Source organism: Bactrocera tryoni, chromosome 2 (assembly GCF_016617805.1).
Source record: "Bactrocera tryoni isolate S06 chromosome 2, CSIRO_BtryS06_freeze2, whole genome shotgun sequence".
Lineage (NCBI taxonomy): Eukaryota > Metazoa > Arthropoda > Insecta > Diptera > Tephritidae > Bactrocera > Bactrocera tryoni.
The window spans coordinates 71,987,818-72,006,409 of NC_052500.1; positions in this window are offsets into that span (position 1 = coordinate 71,987,818).

Here is an 18,592-nt window from a genome sequence, read left to right on the forward strand (position 1 = left end):
ATTTAATAAGATGCGACAAGCTCAACTCTACTTTATAAGAACTAAAAGTTAGAGTACTACGATTTCCAGAGCATTTTAATCAGTTTAAGCAGATCGCACGCATATACCTTGGAAAGTTATGTTTAAGCCTTCTTTTAAGCTTCCTAGCTACTATCTAATTCCATATGTTGAGATATTACTAGATAAAAATATAATAAATACAAGAAACCAAGGAGTTTGGCATGCTAACAGCTTTTCCCTCTTTTGCTCTCCAATAACTAATGAAACTGTTTTCGCGAATTCGAATGCCGATGTAGAGAACGAAGTAACTTGTCGATCAGGTCAAAGCGAAGAGCTCTAGATTAGTGAAGCCTTAAAGAAAATTCGAGACTGATTTCGATGGAGATTTCTATGGATTTGTTAAGCGAATCGATACACTGTCTGTACAGTTCGTAATGGATAAAAAGTTGCTAGATAACTCATACGTTGGTTACTATAAAGACTTGACCCAAACCATCAATCCATTATATATGTAGCTGTCATTGAAGTTCAAGGAAAATTAATTCAGTTTACGAAATCTTGCGACTGTTATGAGCTCCATTAAAGTAAACTGATCTTTTAGGTTACATGTAAAGCTATTGAACTACTGAGTCAAAACAGAGGCTCTTTACCGAAGTTACAGAACTCAATGTGAAATAATTGATCCATTCAGCCAGCCTGCTGCAGCGACAAGGTCTAACACCGAGGACTTAATGAAGAGCTACGGCATAGAGTTATACCAAACATTAACGCATTTTTGTAAAACATTAATTTTTCTAACTCATAAAGGAAAAACTCAAAAAGGAATGATAATTTGGCTACGACTCCTTCACTTCAACAACACTAGACTTTGAAAGAGCTTCTTCTCCATTTTCTGTATTAATATGTATACCTTAAAGAAAATATATTAAGTTTGCCATGAATTTTTCAATACCCAGAAGCAATCGCTAGACAGCCTGTAATATCAGAATGCCAAGCTGAGTCGATTTAATCCTGTCCGTGTCCGTCAGTATGTTTAGACTCTAACTACTCCCACAGTTTCTGCGATATCGTTCTGAAATTTTGCAGACATCTATTTCTTTCCAAGTAGCTCCTCTTTTGTCGAAGCCACTAATATGAGATGACTGTAGGTTATAACTGCCATACAAACTGCTCCCTCAAATAGAGTCCTTGCATGGTAGGCTTTCTATTAAAGAAGATATCTTCACGAAATTCCGCATGCAGTATTACCCAAAGTAGGGCTACAATCTCCATGCAAATTGCTCAGATAGGACAACCATAGCATATAGCTGTCATACAAACTGACCGATCCAAATCAAGGTCTTGTATGAAAAGCATTTTTAGTTGACGAGATATCTTCGTGAAACTTGGCATGGAATATTTTCGAAGAAAGAGTTATAATCTTCGGAGAAATTTCTTAGATCGGGCTACTATAGCATATAGCTGTCATACAAAAAGAGCGATCAAAATTGACAAACTTTTTTATTTGACAGAATATCTGCACGAAAGTTGTCATAGATTATTGTACATTAGCGTATATAGTTCACTCTAATATGAGATCCGAAGCTTTGCACCTACTCTGCTTAAAAAAGTCTGTTTAACCACAGTTCTGGTACTCATTATACCCGCGACTTCCTACATAGACTTTAAAAGAGTAAAAGAAAAACCCAGGAAAACTCACCCACCTATTTATTTGCCTTAAATAAGAAAATAAATAGCTCGTAAGTATATTTATAAGTAGATACAGCGGAATGCTGCTGGAAGCCCTTCAAATGACCACAACGCTGCCTTCCGCCAAAACTCCTGCGCCAACCGAAGAAGACGTGGCGTTGTGGTCGCGCCGCTGACGAGGAAGCCTTAGGCATCAAAATGAAATTACATTTTATGACCGTCATTGTTGTTATCGCACACGTCGCTCATCATCATGTTGTTGCTGCTATTATTGTTGTTGGTTTTTGTTTTTTGTTTTTGTTTGTTGCGCCATCCCAATGAAGGCAACATTTTCGCCTGGATTTCATTAACCGTCAGCCATCAACTACTATGACAACACAACAGCCGCCGTTTGACATTCGTCAGTGCCACAGAATGCGGCAGCAACATGCAACCTACCACCCAGGAGGGCGGCATAAATACTATACTTATATAGGTATATAGATGGCAGCTACTAGCAGGGTCGTACTGCTGGCTGAAAGCCAACGTGCTGCTCGATATAACGCCAGTGGCGCAGCAGCACCAACACAAACACATACGCATTTTCGCTTATAAACACATTAAGCAAACATTTAAACTTAATTTCGCATGTAATGAGGCGTTTGTTTGTTTATTTTACTCACTTTTTATTATATTTTCCTATTTGTTGGGTGTTTTTTGTTTGTTTTCATACTCATTCGCGCGGCACACATAGCTGCACTGCTGCTGGCTTGCCACAGCTCACACAACTCCATTTGGACAGCCGTCAAACGCACACGAAACTCTAGTTATAAGCAGTTGGCTCCCAATAGCATTCACTGGCTTTTATTTAACAATTTTGCGACCCTCTTCTCACATTTTTAGTATTTCCACTTTTTTCATTGCCAAACTTCTTCCTTTTCGTGGGTCTCTTATTTAATTTTGTTTTAATTCCCATCATGGCAGTGTCTCACCACATTATTTTGGCTTCCTTTTATTCCCAACGCACACACACACATACACATGCACACAGTTTTACAGAAATATATTTTGTGGCACTTCCTGTTGTGTCTGATTATGTTGTTTACCTTTGGCGCCCGCTAATCCCGCAGCGTTTAAACCGACTCACAGCGCTTTCTCTATTCCTTTCTCATTATTCAATTCATATTCCTCAATTATAAACGCAAATCACCCGCTGAAATCAATTTGCGAATGTGTTTTTCTGTGCGCTTTCGTCCCGAAATTGCGCACCCAGCTTGATTGCTTTGGCACAATGCTTGTGCAATTATCCTGCTTAATGCGTCGATTTGGCTGGAGAATATGCTTAAATATTGGCGATCAAATTGCTGTGGCATGCAACACATACATACATATGTATGCAACATAAAGGGAGTGTGGACAAATTAGGAATACCTACTTTACTTCAATCAACGAACGAAATCGAGAATTAATACATGAGAACTTGTGCTTAAAATGACATAACCTTTCTTCTTCTATTTTCCACCTTCCATCAGGTAGCGATTTTCTTAAGGACTTACATGATTTTACGGGTTAAGAAAAAAATAATTATTTTATTGGCTTATTAAATTCTACAATATCTCTAGAATATTGTTCTAAATTTTCAAGTTGATCCGAGTAATAGTTTTGGAGATGCAGCCTTGAGAACTTGTGCACTCGAGGCTAGCTAGGCTAAGTGCGCCATCATTAAACGCGTTTTTCTCGAAACTGGGTTTTTGAATTCGGTTGGCACGACTTCTCGAGAACTACTTAACCGATCTTCATGAAATTTCACACAGGTTTTTGAGATACATTTCTTAAAGACTAGGACGAAGGAATTTTTTTCGATTACAACTATTTGAAAAAAAATGCTCCGAAATTTCTCTGAAAATTTCAATTTTTTGCAAAAATTTCTGCCAAAAATCCAATCATTAGTTTTTTTCTCTTTGTCCAAGTTCTAAGTTAAGGTTTTAACTAAAACACGTATTTTTTCCCGTTATACCTGCCAGTGCGAGCGCATCTCTTTTCCGAGTTGCCACCGGAAATAGCGTCAATAATTTTAATTCAATATCTCAAATAGTCTTTTTTGCACATGTTCTTTATATAACGGATGATCCAAGTAGAGGTTGTTTTTTCAATAGCCTTTTCTTAACAGTAAGTCGTCTCCAGCTGTCATGTTATACTTATTTGTTCAGTATTATTTGGTAAACAACATGGAAAGACTTACAACTAAACAACTTTCACACATCGTTCAATTTTATTACGAAAGTTCACGTTCCGTAAAGAATGTGTTTCGCGGGCTTCTCTCAGCTTATGGTCAACATAATGGTCTACTGAGCGTAGCAATCCCAACACCATTAGCCATGCTGAGACTCAGCATTCATTTCGAATAATATTCGACCAATAGACCACGTCCAGGATGAAGTGAAGAAAATATACCAGCCGTAGCTGAGAGTGTACACCGTGAAGTGTCGATTCGGCAAAGTTCGCAGCTACTCAGACTAATGTATGGAAGGACTTGACGCATTTTACATCGATATCTTAAATTTAATGCGTAAAAACTACAACTTGTGTAAGAACTGAAGTCGCTCGACCTTCTCAAGCGCTATCGCTTCGCTCTCTAAACTCTGGAAAAGTGAGAAGTAGATCCGACTTTTTCAAGCCGGTTTTTATTCAGCGATGATGCCCATTTCTGGCCCAAAGAGTATGTAGACAAGCAAAATTTAAGCATTTGAAGGGATGAAGAGTGATCTGAACAGATTCAGGAGCTGCCATCAAAACAACGATTTAGTGTGATTTGTGGGCCGTTGGAATTATCGGTCAATATTTCTTCAAAAATTATGCCGCTCAGAACGAAACCGTCAATGGATATTAAAGCTCTTGATCCCGGCGACATTTGGTTTCAACAAGACGGCTCCACTTTCCATACATCGCATCAATCAATAGGTTTATTGAGAGAACATTTCGCTGAGCAGATAATTTCATATTTTGGGCCGGTCGATCGGCCACCAATAATGTATAATTTCACACTTTTCGACTTTTTTCTGTTGGAATATGTAAAGCCTAAAGTCTATGCGGACAATCCCGCTTCGATTCAGGCCTTGGAGCAAAATATCACACATGTCATTCGTCAGTTACTAGTCGCAATGATCGAGCCAGTCATCGAAAATTGGACTCAGTGGAAAAAGATAATCTTGAAAAGTTAATGTCAAAGAATGTTTTTTAGTTTGATAATAAGTATTCACCATTAAATTTGAAGCTCCCGTGTTTTTTCTTAAAAAAAAATAGGAAACTCGAAAGGGATCAAAAATCGACTTTTCCCAAGCCAAAAAGTAACAAAATTTGCTGTGATTGCTTATAGTATCGTGGGAGTTACTTTAATATACCCTTCACAGGTGCATTTCTTTTAGTAACTATGTGTTCTATTTGTATGTAAGCTGTGTACTATAGTAATCCGATCTGAAAAAATTTTCGGTGATTATATTATTACCTTAAGCAGTAATCCATGTCAAATCTTATCGTGAAGATATCACGTCAAATGCGAAAGTTTCCATACAAGCCCTTGATTCCGATCGTTTGGTTTGTATGGCAGCTATATGCTATAGTAAGCCGATCTGAACAATTTCTTCGGAGATTACATTATTATCTTAGAAAATAACCTGTGCCAACTTTTGTGAAGATACATTGTCAAATGTGAAAGTTTTCCATACAAGAACTTGATTCCGATCGTTCAGTTTATATGGCAGCTATATGTTATAGTGGTCCGATATCGGCAGTTCCGACAAATGAGCAGCTTCTTGAAGAGAAAATGACGTTTGCAAAATTTCAAAAGGATATCTTAAAAACTGAGGGACTAGTTCGTATATATACAGACAGACGGACAGACAGACGTACATGGCTAAATCGATTCAGCTCAACATACTGATAATTTACGTATATACTTTATAGGGTCTCCGACGTTTCCTTCTGGCAAACTTAATATACCCTGTTCAGGGTATAAAAGTCATTGAACATAAATAGAAACAGGTAGTATTTACTTGGTGTTAGGTCTGAATTTTATGGTGGATGGTGAGCTAATAACCCAGCTCCTGAATTATCGATGTATGCGGCCTAGCGTTGCCCTTATAAAATTCAGTTCCTCTACTAGCAATCAAAATTGTCAAATTCTGGATGTTTGATTCCTTCTTTTGGTCCTTCTTTTAGACGGTCCAACTTTCGACACTAAAAGTCCGAGTTAAGTTTTTGGCCATAGGGGACAGCTCATAGCACTATAGTAGATTTCTATCCAATATTTTAAAACATATAGCAGAACTTTCCGGCTCTGCAGTAGTAGCTTGTTCCTATTTGGCCCGGTTGGTCGAATAACGATCCACAACCGAATTGGCTTATCGAATTATTGTAAGTGACCAAATTTTTATTGCCAGGAACGATCATCTTTTACAAGCAATATCTTTAAAATTGCCCTCTGGTATCCTCAGAGACCCCTTTTGGATCAGCACGATGTCAAGGTTCCCATTGTTGAAATTTTAGCAACAACAGGTTGTACAATGTATTGGATAATCGTACCCGTTCATTCTTTTGAGAATTGCACATATAATAGAATCGAAGCATGATTTCCACCGTCATCTATATTATTAACAATTAAGAAAAATACATTTCCCCCTATGGTTGAGGTTAAGTTATACTGGCCGAAGGTGAAGTATGCGTCACACAGGACGTCAACAGTTTTTGCGGACTTGCGAGCGACTTGATGCTTAAGTTTGATACTTCGTCTATTCCTTTGATAGTGCTGCACATAGTCATAGGAGGTGTTCCAACGTCTCTCTGATGCCAACTTATCTGCACTTCCTGCATATATCGTCATTAATTATGCTCATTCGGGTCGTATGTGATGCCGGTCGATTGTGACCAGTCAAGAGGCAAACAGCCTTCGAGACTGCGTGAGTAAACATTATGCGAGTTTTTCTAAATGGCTCTTCCACATGATCTTAGCAATCCTGCAGTTATGTACTATTTCATTCCATCTCGCTATTCACCTATAAGGTTGAATAAAAAAAGTTTTTGGCAACACCATTTACAAATAAGATGTACATCATATAACTTCCAAAGATCTTAGTAGAATGTCGAGGTATATGGCTTTTTCAACCCAGGAGGCAATTTGAAAGAATGCAATAGCTTTTCTGTCACAATCCAACCTCCATAATGATAACAGCAGATTATACGAAATGCCAGTTTTCAGTGCTGGGGTATAGGGATGCTTCTGAGTAAGCAGTTATAGTCGTATGGTTATACCAAATTCCTATTCTGGCGTTCTCGCCGCGCCCTTGAAACGTGTGTAGCCCTTGTGTAAGATGCGGTAGTCAACTAGTATGGAGTCCGGGGTCACGGTAAAAAGAGAGAAAGCTTCAACAAAGACTCGCTGAAATCTAATTGCAGCGTTTGTTCACCATTGGTGCGGCTGCGAGCGGGCATCGGTCTTGAAACAAGCGGCTCGCTACAGAAATGTATGTGTGTATAAAGCTTTGTCCTACTCGCATAGGGAGACTGTCCGCTGGGTTTGGGACCCGTCTCGTAGAAATCACCACGAAAAAGAAACAGCAGCCTCGGATGGACAACCTCACTTTTAATGACGATTAGAGCAAACGTAATAAGGACCATGATGTAAGGGCATGCAGCTGGGACGTCCTGTCTCTAAACTGGAAAGGTGTCGACACCCAGCTGATTGATGAATAAAGGCTGACATCATAAGGACGTAGACGAGTAGGTCGTTGTGACACTTTACTACAGCGGCCATATGAAGGAGCGCAAATTAGGTATGGCAAACTGAGAATGGTCATGTTTAATGTTCTCGATAGAGCCCTTGTAATAACCCTGAAATTAGTATGCTCATTTTGAGATGACCTCGTAACGCTATATAGGAAAGACGACCATTTCAAGACGTGTATGTTGTGTAACTGTATAAATAATTTAATGAACTAATTATCAATTTGGACTCGTGGACAGGGAAACACACTGTACTTTCACGTCTATGAAAATATATTTTGACGACCTGTCTTGAGAAAGCTCTAGCACCAATTAGTATTATACATTTTTTCTATTTCTGATTTTTGAGAAAATGGTTTCCTTTCCTTATAGCATTATTTCGAATCTCGAAGCCAATAAAATTCTGTCGTCGCTTGCTAATTTCCAAGCTTTTATTTTTTGCTTTCCATGCGTCCATTAGCGATATACATATACGCGCTGGAGTATGCATTGTTTACCCACCATTATAGTGCAGTGTTGATTATTTTTTATGACATGCTCCAGTCACTGCTGATGAAAGGTACAGGAGAGAAGTAAGATTATTTTCTGTCGGCACAAATTTAACTCAAGTGAAAAATGACTTCGCATTCAACGGTTGTTGTCTTTTGCGGCACTTTTACATGCCGCCATCTACAGCTTTGTTCGCACACACATACATAGATACACAGGTATCTTCCCCCCTTCCATGCAAGTTTGGGGTACCGTTTTGTGTATTTTTTTCGACCGCGCTGACTCATTTACAAATTGTCATTTTTCTCACACATCCTTTGGCTAAACAAAAAATATCATCATACAGCAAAAACAACAATAACGCGTCAAGCAATTATATTTATTTTAACACCTTCTCGATTTTTTTTGCTTTGTGTGAAAAAGGTGTTAGTGAGTGGTGTGGTTGTGTGTCGCCCCACCATTGAGTGGGCATTAACTCATATTTGTCATACGCCATTTTGTTGTATGCCGTGTAGCATGCAACACATACCCACGTGCGCACACACGCCCACACGCACTGAGCACTCATCCACTTACATTGGAGCTTTTCACACAAAGGAAGCCATTAAATGTGCATCACATTCCGTTGGAGTCTTGCATTATCATTTATGTACGAGTATATGCGCAGTGGCAGATACTCAAGAGCAGATTGCCATTTACGTGTAAGTGGTGGATGCTATCGCTGAAATGGTTTCGCATATGCTTATAATCTCGTGAAAGCGTCACAAGCATTTGGAGGTATTTTTCACTGGACAGAGATATAGATATAGATATAGATATAGATATGCGTATCTTGGCTGCAACAAGATAGTGGTCCGAGGCATTGTTAGTCCTGGCGAAGTCGATAAGCCTCAACTCATTTGGGGATGTTCTTTGCCCAAACACGATTTTGACATCGTGAAGGTGGCCGCTGTCATAGATGTGCTCTAAGAGCTCATAGAAGGAATCTTTGGTCACATCGTCATTATCTTTCTCTTATGTGCAAAATTAGCTTGATGAGACTTCTATTAAAGGATCATAGGGAGTATCTCGCTATCACTGCAGTGAAAGTAAATGAAAAGGGTTCCAGTGATCAGCCAAAAACTATTTCATCAACGCCTTTTAAAAGTTATAATTTTCAAGAAGATTCTATACCTACGATTTAAAAGTGAGAACGGAAAGCTTTGTGAATTTTGTTCAAAAAACTGTTTACCTTCTTAAGCATTACTAGGGACAGAGAATCATTCTTTGGCTTATGGTTTCCACTTTAAGTTCCCTGTCACTTTACGCTTTATGTAATGTTAATGGCATTGAATCTCTCACCCTTGGCTAAGCGATGGAAAAACATAAAACATCCATATGTAAGCACTTGGTATTGACTACTTTTTTGTTGCAAGTATGAACCATAAGAATATCAACTTCATTGTTACCAAGTTTTTAAAAATTATCGTTCTGCTATATCAATTTTTTTCCCTTAGACCAAGTATCCGTTGGCTAGCCAAAAAACATCATTTTGAAAAGGTGAAACATCTCTCCCCTGGGGTTGGAACTCGCCACGTAAATAATACGCCCGATGAAAATTAGAAAACAGCCTCGGAAGAGATACCCCCCTTTTGATGACGACCACTAAAAACGAATTAAGAATTACGATTTAAGGGCATACACCTGGAATGTCCAGTCCCTTAATTGGAAACGTGCCGCTGCCAAACTGGTTGATGTTCTCCTAAGAATCCGCATTAAAGCGAAGTTCTTCAACATAAAAGAAAGACAATGACGATGTGACCAAAGATGCCTTCTATGAGCTCTTAGCGCGCATCTATGACAGCTGCCCGCTTCACCATGTCAAAAACGTGCTTGGACAAATTACATCGCCAAATGACTTGAGGCTTATCGAATTCGCCAGGAATAACATTGCCTCGGACCACTATCTTGTTGCAGGCAAGATACGCATCCGTCTCTGTGCAGCAAAATACTAACGACAACAAAAACAAGGAAGGTTCGAAACTGCACTCACAACAGACCTTTGAACGATTTTCTACGAGACTTGCACTCATGCCATCTGAGATCACTTGTCAGCAACTCATATATGGTCGGTTATTCGGTATCCTCTTTAAAATAAAAAATCCGTTCTCGGAAATTGATTGTGAACTTCTCACAACACTTGAAGCTTTGGAGTTTTCTAAGGCTACCATTTCAAAATAAAATGATCCCAAACATCATGATTTTTGAAATTTATTCTGAATTCTCGAGGGCAAAAAAGAAATCTCAAAATCTCCATTCTTGAAAATAACTCAGAACTTCCGAAGTCACAAGAAGCACTCAGTGAGACAATATCAAACTATTAGTTCTATAGAACGGCAAAAGCATCGGAGCTTTCTAAGCCTCATACTTGTATATGGCCTAACCTCTAACAAATGCTCAGAACGAAGTTCTGTTCACTTCATGCTTTTAGTTCAAGTTATGTGATCGGGTGAACTCTCAGAAATCCATTCAGTCTCCATGGAATCTTGCCATCTCTTGCAGTTCGGGAAGCAACCAAATTTCTTGTCATTTTGAATGGAATTCAAATTTATTTTCAATACTTCGAAGTTAAATAAGGCCTTACAAAGTTCTAGTTACTACTCCGTACATTCCAACAAATACTTTAATTTAATTTATTTCCTTTCATTTGCCAATCAACAACACCTTACAACTTCTGCAGCCTATCTTTTTTATCAGCTCCGATAGCTGTGGCCCAAACTGTCATTACTCTGTAAAACTCATCAATTTTCACTTTGGCTGTTACCTCGGTAAACCACAACCACAAGAATTCCGAAGGCGGATATTGACGCGAACAATAGATACATAAATGCGGACAACTCAACAGCGACTCCAACTTTGGCTGGCTGGTTGGCCGACTAGCTAGCTAATGGTTGTGCAGCGCGTTGACAGTCGAGGTCACCGAGAGTTGTCAGCCGACAAACAGCTTGCGGTTCACTTCACACCCATATTCATATCGGCGAACGGCTCAAATGCCAAATCAGCGCAAATGTATCATTCATTCGGCTCATTTTTCATTGGTTTTTCGAGCGATCAGCGGCGTGTGTCAATCGCTGGACGTGAAACGTGCAAATGAGCTTTACTCACAATTCTAGCGAAGATATTTATGGCTTTAAGTTGACGTATATGTTTGTATTTGTATGTGTATGTGTAGCTATGTGAAAGTCGTGTGTTAATAACTCACTCTTGGCCTTTGACGGCCGCAACATGAAGTCGTCAACTTGTCAAATCGTGTTGTTTACCAACCAAGCTGCGAGTAGAATGATACAGAATAAGGTAAAATACTCGAGAAAGTCATTAATTTACATTAAAAGTTAATTAGTCGGTCATTTGGAGCACTAAGTGATTGGTATACTTATATGTATGTATACACATGTATACACATAATATTGGAGGGGGTAATATATATCACATATATAAGTATATATGTACACAGATACATATAAGCAAAAGGAAAATAATGAATAGCAATGCATAAGAAGTCAGCCGAACAAATTTCAAATCCCGAAATTTCAGATATTTGATTTAAAATTTTGCATCACATTCACAAATTCAGTGGCAACTCTATGCAAAATATATAAATATTTTTTTTTTTTTTTGAAGGAAAAAAGTTTAATTTTTTTTTAATATAAATCAAATTTAAAAATTAAATCGTTTGACAACTCATCTAAGCTTTTTTGCCGTTTCACAGTTCCCTTATACTCGTACCCTTACATTTGTATAGATTGATTTATGTAACTTCGAAGTATTGAATATAAATTTGAATTCCATTCTGCAAGAGATGGCAAGATTCCATGGAGAGCGAATGGATTTCTGAGAGTTCACCCGATCAAATAACTTGAACTGAAAGCATGTAGCGAACAGAACTTCGTTCTGAGCATTTGTTAGAGGTTAGGCCATATACAAGTATGAGGCTTAGAAAGCTTCGATGCTTCTGCCGTTCTATAGAACTAATAGTTTGATATTGTCTCAATGAGTGCTTCTTGTGACTTCGGAAGTTCTGAGTTATTTTCAAGAATGGATATTTTGGGATCTCTTTTTTGCCCTCGAGAATTCAGAGTCAATTTCAAAAATCAGGATATTTGGGATCTTTTTATTTTCGAAAGGTAGCCTTAGAAAACTCCAAAGCTTCAGGTGTTGTGAGAAGTTCACAATCAGTTCCCGAAATCGGATAATTGTTTTTAAAGAGGATACCGAATAACCCATAAATTTCAATGATAGGAATTTTTTATTTTTAGTACTCCGTAATTCAGTCTTAAAAAGCTCCAAAGCTGCTGATGATCTCGGAAGTTCAATTTTATTAAGTTTCGAAGTATCCGGTGTCCGCGGAAATTCGGAGTCAATTTCAGGAATCTGATTATTGTGATTTCTTTTATTTTCGGTACTCCGTAATTCAGTCTTAGAAAGCTCCGAGGCTTCTGACGGTCTCGAAACTTCAATTTTATTAATCGGGATTTTTTTGCTTAAAAACTTTGGCGCATAATCCATAATTTAATCTTAAAAAGTTCCGAAGATTTTGATGACACCGAGAATCTAGAGTAAATTTCGAAAATGCAGATTCTTGGGACCTTTTTATAAGGCGGTAACCCATAACCGATAACTCAGTAGAATGAAAGCTCGGAAGCTCTGCCGATCCTTGAACCGCGTGTAGCCTACCTTGATACATTTCCTAGTCCTAATGGCTTAATAAATACCAAAATTTCGTAAATGAGAAAGTATTTCAGAAAACTTAAACATATTTTAGCTCTCCACAAAACGCTAATTAGCTAAAAATTAATCAAAACTCTTTTCCTCCGCAAAATATATGAACACACGCACAACGAAAACGAAAAGTTTCCGACTTTGTGTGGCACTTGAAATTAATAAAGCATAACCGGCAACACTCAAAACTAACTCAATAAATTTCTAGCGCCTCAGGCCACACTTCATGCAACATGATGCATTCAACATGCAACGTAACATTTTCGTGAGCTAATTAAATTTTTGAAGTACCGACACAGGCGCACAAGTGCATGGGGCAACATTCATCTACCGTTATGAACATGTACATATGTATATAACGGTATGTAGATATATATATAGGCATGTGCGTTTGTATTTTGCAATTTCTGTGGTTTTTTGCACTCGAGGCATTCGTTAAATTTACAAGGTTACTATTTAGTTGCGCAACGCTGTGCATGAGGCGTGGCATGCCACACAGACATACTTGTATCCATGCGGCAACGACTAATTATGCCTAAGTGCGTGTGCGTGGCAAGTGTAGGCAAGCTCGCAACTGATGCAAGCATGCGGCATGTTGCATGTTCCATATTGCAAGGCCTGCGGTGGCAGGAAGTTGGATTTTTTTTGTTTTAATTCAATTTCACGTTTTTTTTAACACGTGAAAGTTTGTATATTTCTTACGGCGAAGTCAAATTAGAAATGAATTTTTGCGAATTTTTTCCGAAAGCAGGTTTCTAAATTCTCAAAATGATTCGAACTTGCATTCAAAAATATCCAAAATACCGAAACCAATAGTAATGGCCTTAAGAATTGCTTTGGGATTGCATAGCTTCTACTATAGCTCGAGAACTTTAAGACCGTATTGCTTGAAGCCTATTTCACTTCGTAAGCTCTGATGTTACAGTGGGTCGATTTCCCACCTTCATGTCTCAAAATATAGTACTGCATTAAACTTTATTCTATACATCCATCCATCTTCATATTCTGTCAACTGTCATAAATTTGGCAGGGGTTCCATATTTTTAAACATAGATTAGGTTTGGTTAGGTTAATCTGGCAGGCTAATGATCCACGCATAGGCTAGTTTTGGTCCTTTGCGATACCAGATGGAGTTCAGTTACTATGTCCATGTGGAGTAGTCATCCTTTAGGATGTCTGCACTTGACGCGAATTTTAACAGACTCTGTGGTCTTACTATCGATACCTTCTCAAGCATATCATATCGCGGGAACACCAGATGCCTACAGCGTAGCCTTGCCAATGCAGGACAGAGGCACAAGAGATGCTCCATTGGTTCCCTGGTGCCTTGCTCTAGACATTTCCTACAGTCTTTTCGATCAGTCAGCCCCATTCTACAGGACACCAGAGAGTGACCAGTTAGTGTTTCGATAATGTTCCTACAGTCTCTTCTATCGAGTGTTCATAAGAGTATTGCATACTTCCGATCTGCCGTTTTGCACATGACTTTTACTGTCTTGCACCCAGGTAGCTAGTTCTATAGGGTTTTGATTTTCTTACCATGGGTTTCCCAATGTTGATCACGTTTTCAAGTGTTAGCTGTACACCATACTTTCCACTGCTGCCCTGCTTCCCAAGAGACTTCTGACCGATATGCGATACGAGGTTACTGCCTTCATTTCTGTTTGGCTGTTTACTTAGATGTTGACTCTGGTATTGCCTGCAGGTGCACTACAAGCCAGCTCCGCGGTTTTCGCAATAGCAAAGACCTCAGTTTTAAATATACTGCAGTGGTCTGACAACTTAAAAGGCTGCCTTATGGCTAACTCTGGACAATATAATCCTGCACCAACTCCATCGTCCATTTTCAATGCCCAACTTCCATTATCCACCGAGCTATGCCCGAAGGTTCTATATATAAATTCTCCTGCAGCCAGTAATCGTGCCGCCGATGTTGCTGCGCAGTTTCAGCGAAGAGGTCTACAGGTGGCAGACTTAATACGATAAAAACCACCGTCGGAGTTGTTATTAGAGCCTCCGTTATGTATAGCGCAGCGAGCCTGTGAACCCTTTCCATTGGCACACATAAAAAAAAACATTGTGTCAAAAAATTATGAAGCAAATTTTCGAACAGATATTAGGAACTTTTAGATAGACCTGGTAAATGTACGACCAAAATTTTTAGCTGATACTGGAGACTGATAGATCCAATGGATCCAAAAAGAACTATGGAAGTGGAGATATTGAATTTTCCAGCTAGAGAGATAATTCTCTTATACCAATATCGTACGAATGATAGGCACATTGGTTTCGATGTGTGGCGTGTTCGGGATTTGGCGTGGGCTGCGTATAGATTACAAGAATTCCCAAGTCAATGAAAGAGCTGAGTAGTTGTTGAGAACTTTGAGCATTCTCGAATCAATCGAGGCAGCGTTATTTCTTTGTCTGCTTAAATTAGTCAATAAGCCTTTCCATATTAGCACCCCAAAACCGAGATCAGTGACCGAGTCCCAAAGACCATAAAAATTACATATAAAATTACAAAGCCGTATTAAAGAAGAAATAACATTAATTCAACTGCATCAAAGCTATCATACCCTTCACGGATGCTTTTCTTACAGCATGAAAGCTTATAAAAGATCTTTATCGTCAGTTTGTATGACTGCTATATGTTTTAGTAGTCCGATTTAACCAATCTATTTAGCGATGCCTCGGAAAATAATCTCTACTAAATTTTTTGAGGACATCTTCTCAGATAAAAAAGTTATATCTAGCTATATCTTATAATGGTCCGATATCAGCGGTTCCGACAAATGAGTAGCTTCTGCGGCAGAAAAAAACGGATACCAAAATAAGGGACTAATTCAAATATACATATACCGACGGACATGGCTAGATCGACTCAGCTTGTCAAAATGATCATTTATTTAGATTCGAAATTAAATACAGGGTGTCCCAATATAAACGCAAGAACTAATTCTACCGCCATTTAAGTAGTAAAGAGTTGTCAATCCTAAAAAACTCGACAGCTGATAGTTTAAGCTTAGTAAAATTAGAGCGTTGCACGATAGAACACTATACATTATATTGCGTCCGCCATATTAAAAACACCCGAAATTACTCTGCGTCCACAACTTATCCGCATTTAACTAGTATATTTCCGATTAAGAAATATGAGAAAGTGGTGTAATGCTAAGGGCTCGAGCACTATAGAAGGTTGAATGGAAAATAGTTAAGATGGAGAAAGCTTATTTGGGAATTGATAAATAATTTGATACACTTATCACAGTCTAGTCTCGGCGCAAACCTGCTGGATGTGGTATATAGAAAAAACTGTCGGAAATGTCAAGAAGAAGGCACTAGAAAGCAGTGAACCATCTCTTTTGCACTTGCAATCTAAAGCTTACGGCTCCAAACGAGGTTAGATCTACGAAAGTACAGCTCTTGGTCGGATAAAATCCTGGTCAATTCCGGTAACATAGAACCGGCTGTTGTGGGAATTGATTTGCAATTGTACGCGTCCTGTATTGGCACGGCAAAGCTTCAAAAAGTTGAAGACTCACAGTTTGAGATTCTAGAAGAGTTGTCATTAGCGAGGCCACATAACCTTGTGGAATTCTCGTAAAACGCTAGTACCCTAAATGATGTTTACTACTCATGAACTACATGACGGCACTACAACTGGAATCGCTAAGGAATGAAACTGGTCTAACAGACTAACCTAACCTAACTTAATCTATATTCAGTTCTTAGGTATGAAAAATGAGCTTTGGACGTAAGTGAAGGAATTTCTTTCAGGCTAAACTAGTCCGCCAACATATTGTGGCATGCAGCCACCTTGGAACGTCCAACAACTGTAAAACAGCGCCACTGGCAACTAGCCACTACATCCGTGTATATGAAAAATACAACAGCGGCAACACTGACAGGCAGGTGCTGCTGCAGAAAAAAAACATAAAACAACAACAACAGTATACCATCGGCTTAAGCAGCCACTCGCCAATTAGGGAAATTGTGTGCTATTTCCAATTTTAGAACTCAGCGCGCATTTCTTCTTATTAGCTGCTGTGGCGCCTAACAGCAGCAGGCAGGCAGGTAGAGGACCTCAGGCTAGCCACCACCACATAGCAGTGATGATGTACGGTGATTGTGAGTGGAGCAGCGGCATGTGTCATGTGGGTGGCAAAGTATGCGGCCATGACAACCAGCACACAAATCCAGCATATGACTGTTTGTCAGTGTGTATGTGCCACAGTTATGTGGCATGCGGCTCAGCTGTGCAGCGCACGGACCAATGAGCCTTACCACCCAACACACATAAGTATATGTAATTGTTGTTGTTGTATTTGAGTACTTAGCTTATTTTCTGCCGAATTAGTTAAGCGCTGAAGGCTGTCGTGGCGTCGTCAGTCGCCGCCCGTCCGTACGTCTTCCTCCGGCCACCCAATGTGGCGTCAGCATGGCAATGAGGCCGCCGACATCGTCATCGCCTTCACTCTGCCGGGCAAACAGCAGCGTGGCAGCAGCAAAACGTAGCAGAAAAAACAGCACAAAAACTGCTGTAATGGCGCAGACGGAAGCGCGGCACAGGCCGAAGAAGATGATGAGAATTTTCCATTAGCAAAATGGAGGCTATTCCTGATTTAATGAGCCATGCACTAATGGATTTCATGTTGTTCGAGCTGCCGGTGCTGCTGCCACTGATGATGTTGCTGTTGTTATTGTTGTAGTCGTAATTGTTGTTGTTGTATTTGTCTTTGTTGCTGTCGATGCAGCTTGCCTGCGTACCGGCGAATCGGCGCACCGTTTAGCCGAGTTGATGACGATGCTGGTGAAGCGCCGCCCGCCGCCACCGCCGGTGTAGCCGCTACTGCTGCAGCTGCTGCTGCCGATGGTGTTGCCACACGTATAGCATGCACACACATAGCGTTTCAACTACTCATCACTCTTGATGGATTTCTGTGTGTGAAAAAATAATGCACGCTCAGTTGGTTGTGGATAATTGCAGCTGCTCGAATTAGCGGCGAAACAAAAAATTATATGCTGCATATGTACATATGTACTTGCGGGGGTGGGGCTGTGGCTTGGGCGCGAAAAACACACGCGTACCGTTAATGCAAAACGGTTTAAGAGTGGAAAATTATGCTTGTATTGTCTGCAAGCATTGCTTGTGTTTGTGTGTAAGAGTCTCTGTGTGACCGGAATTGGAGCAATCCAACTGCTGAAGTGCTAGTTGTGTTGTTTTTGCCGCTGCTCGCCTTAATGCATACACTCCGTTTTGTCTGTGAAGTAGTAAATGCTATCATAATAACTGTTAAATTGTCTCAATTACTTAAAAAATCTTATTTTATATATCATTATATACAAATGATATATAAATATACATATAAAATATGAAGCTTTATAATAGTATGCAGGATACACTTGAAACACTTATCTGAAAAGCTTTCTTTTAAATATGTCAAATAGACCACAAAGACTTGAAGTAGTCATTATATGAATGACATAAAGTAGTCATTACAAAAAAGCAAAAAAACAAAAATAAAAATCGAAGAAAACTAAAAACAAGAAGAAAACTGAACTTCGGTTGGTGATCACGAGGTTAGTTTCTACTCAATTATATGTCCTTTACAAAGTAGTCTAGTGGTAACTAATCTAGGCGATGAGCCTACCTGCATAAGACCCACTTCCAGGAACGTTCTAGGTTCTAGGCATAACACTATACATAAAATGAGATACATTGCTAGAAAAATGGAGGGTCTAAGCACAGATCGGAAGCAGATCAGAAACGAGATAAGAGAAATCCCAGGAATAGTATAAACTGGGATATCTATAAGCAAATATTATTAGGCAAGAGACTTAGACCTTGCGTGTATAACACACATGAATAGATTGAAGAGGGTGTGACTGTGTTTATGAA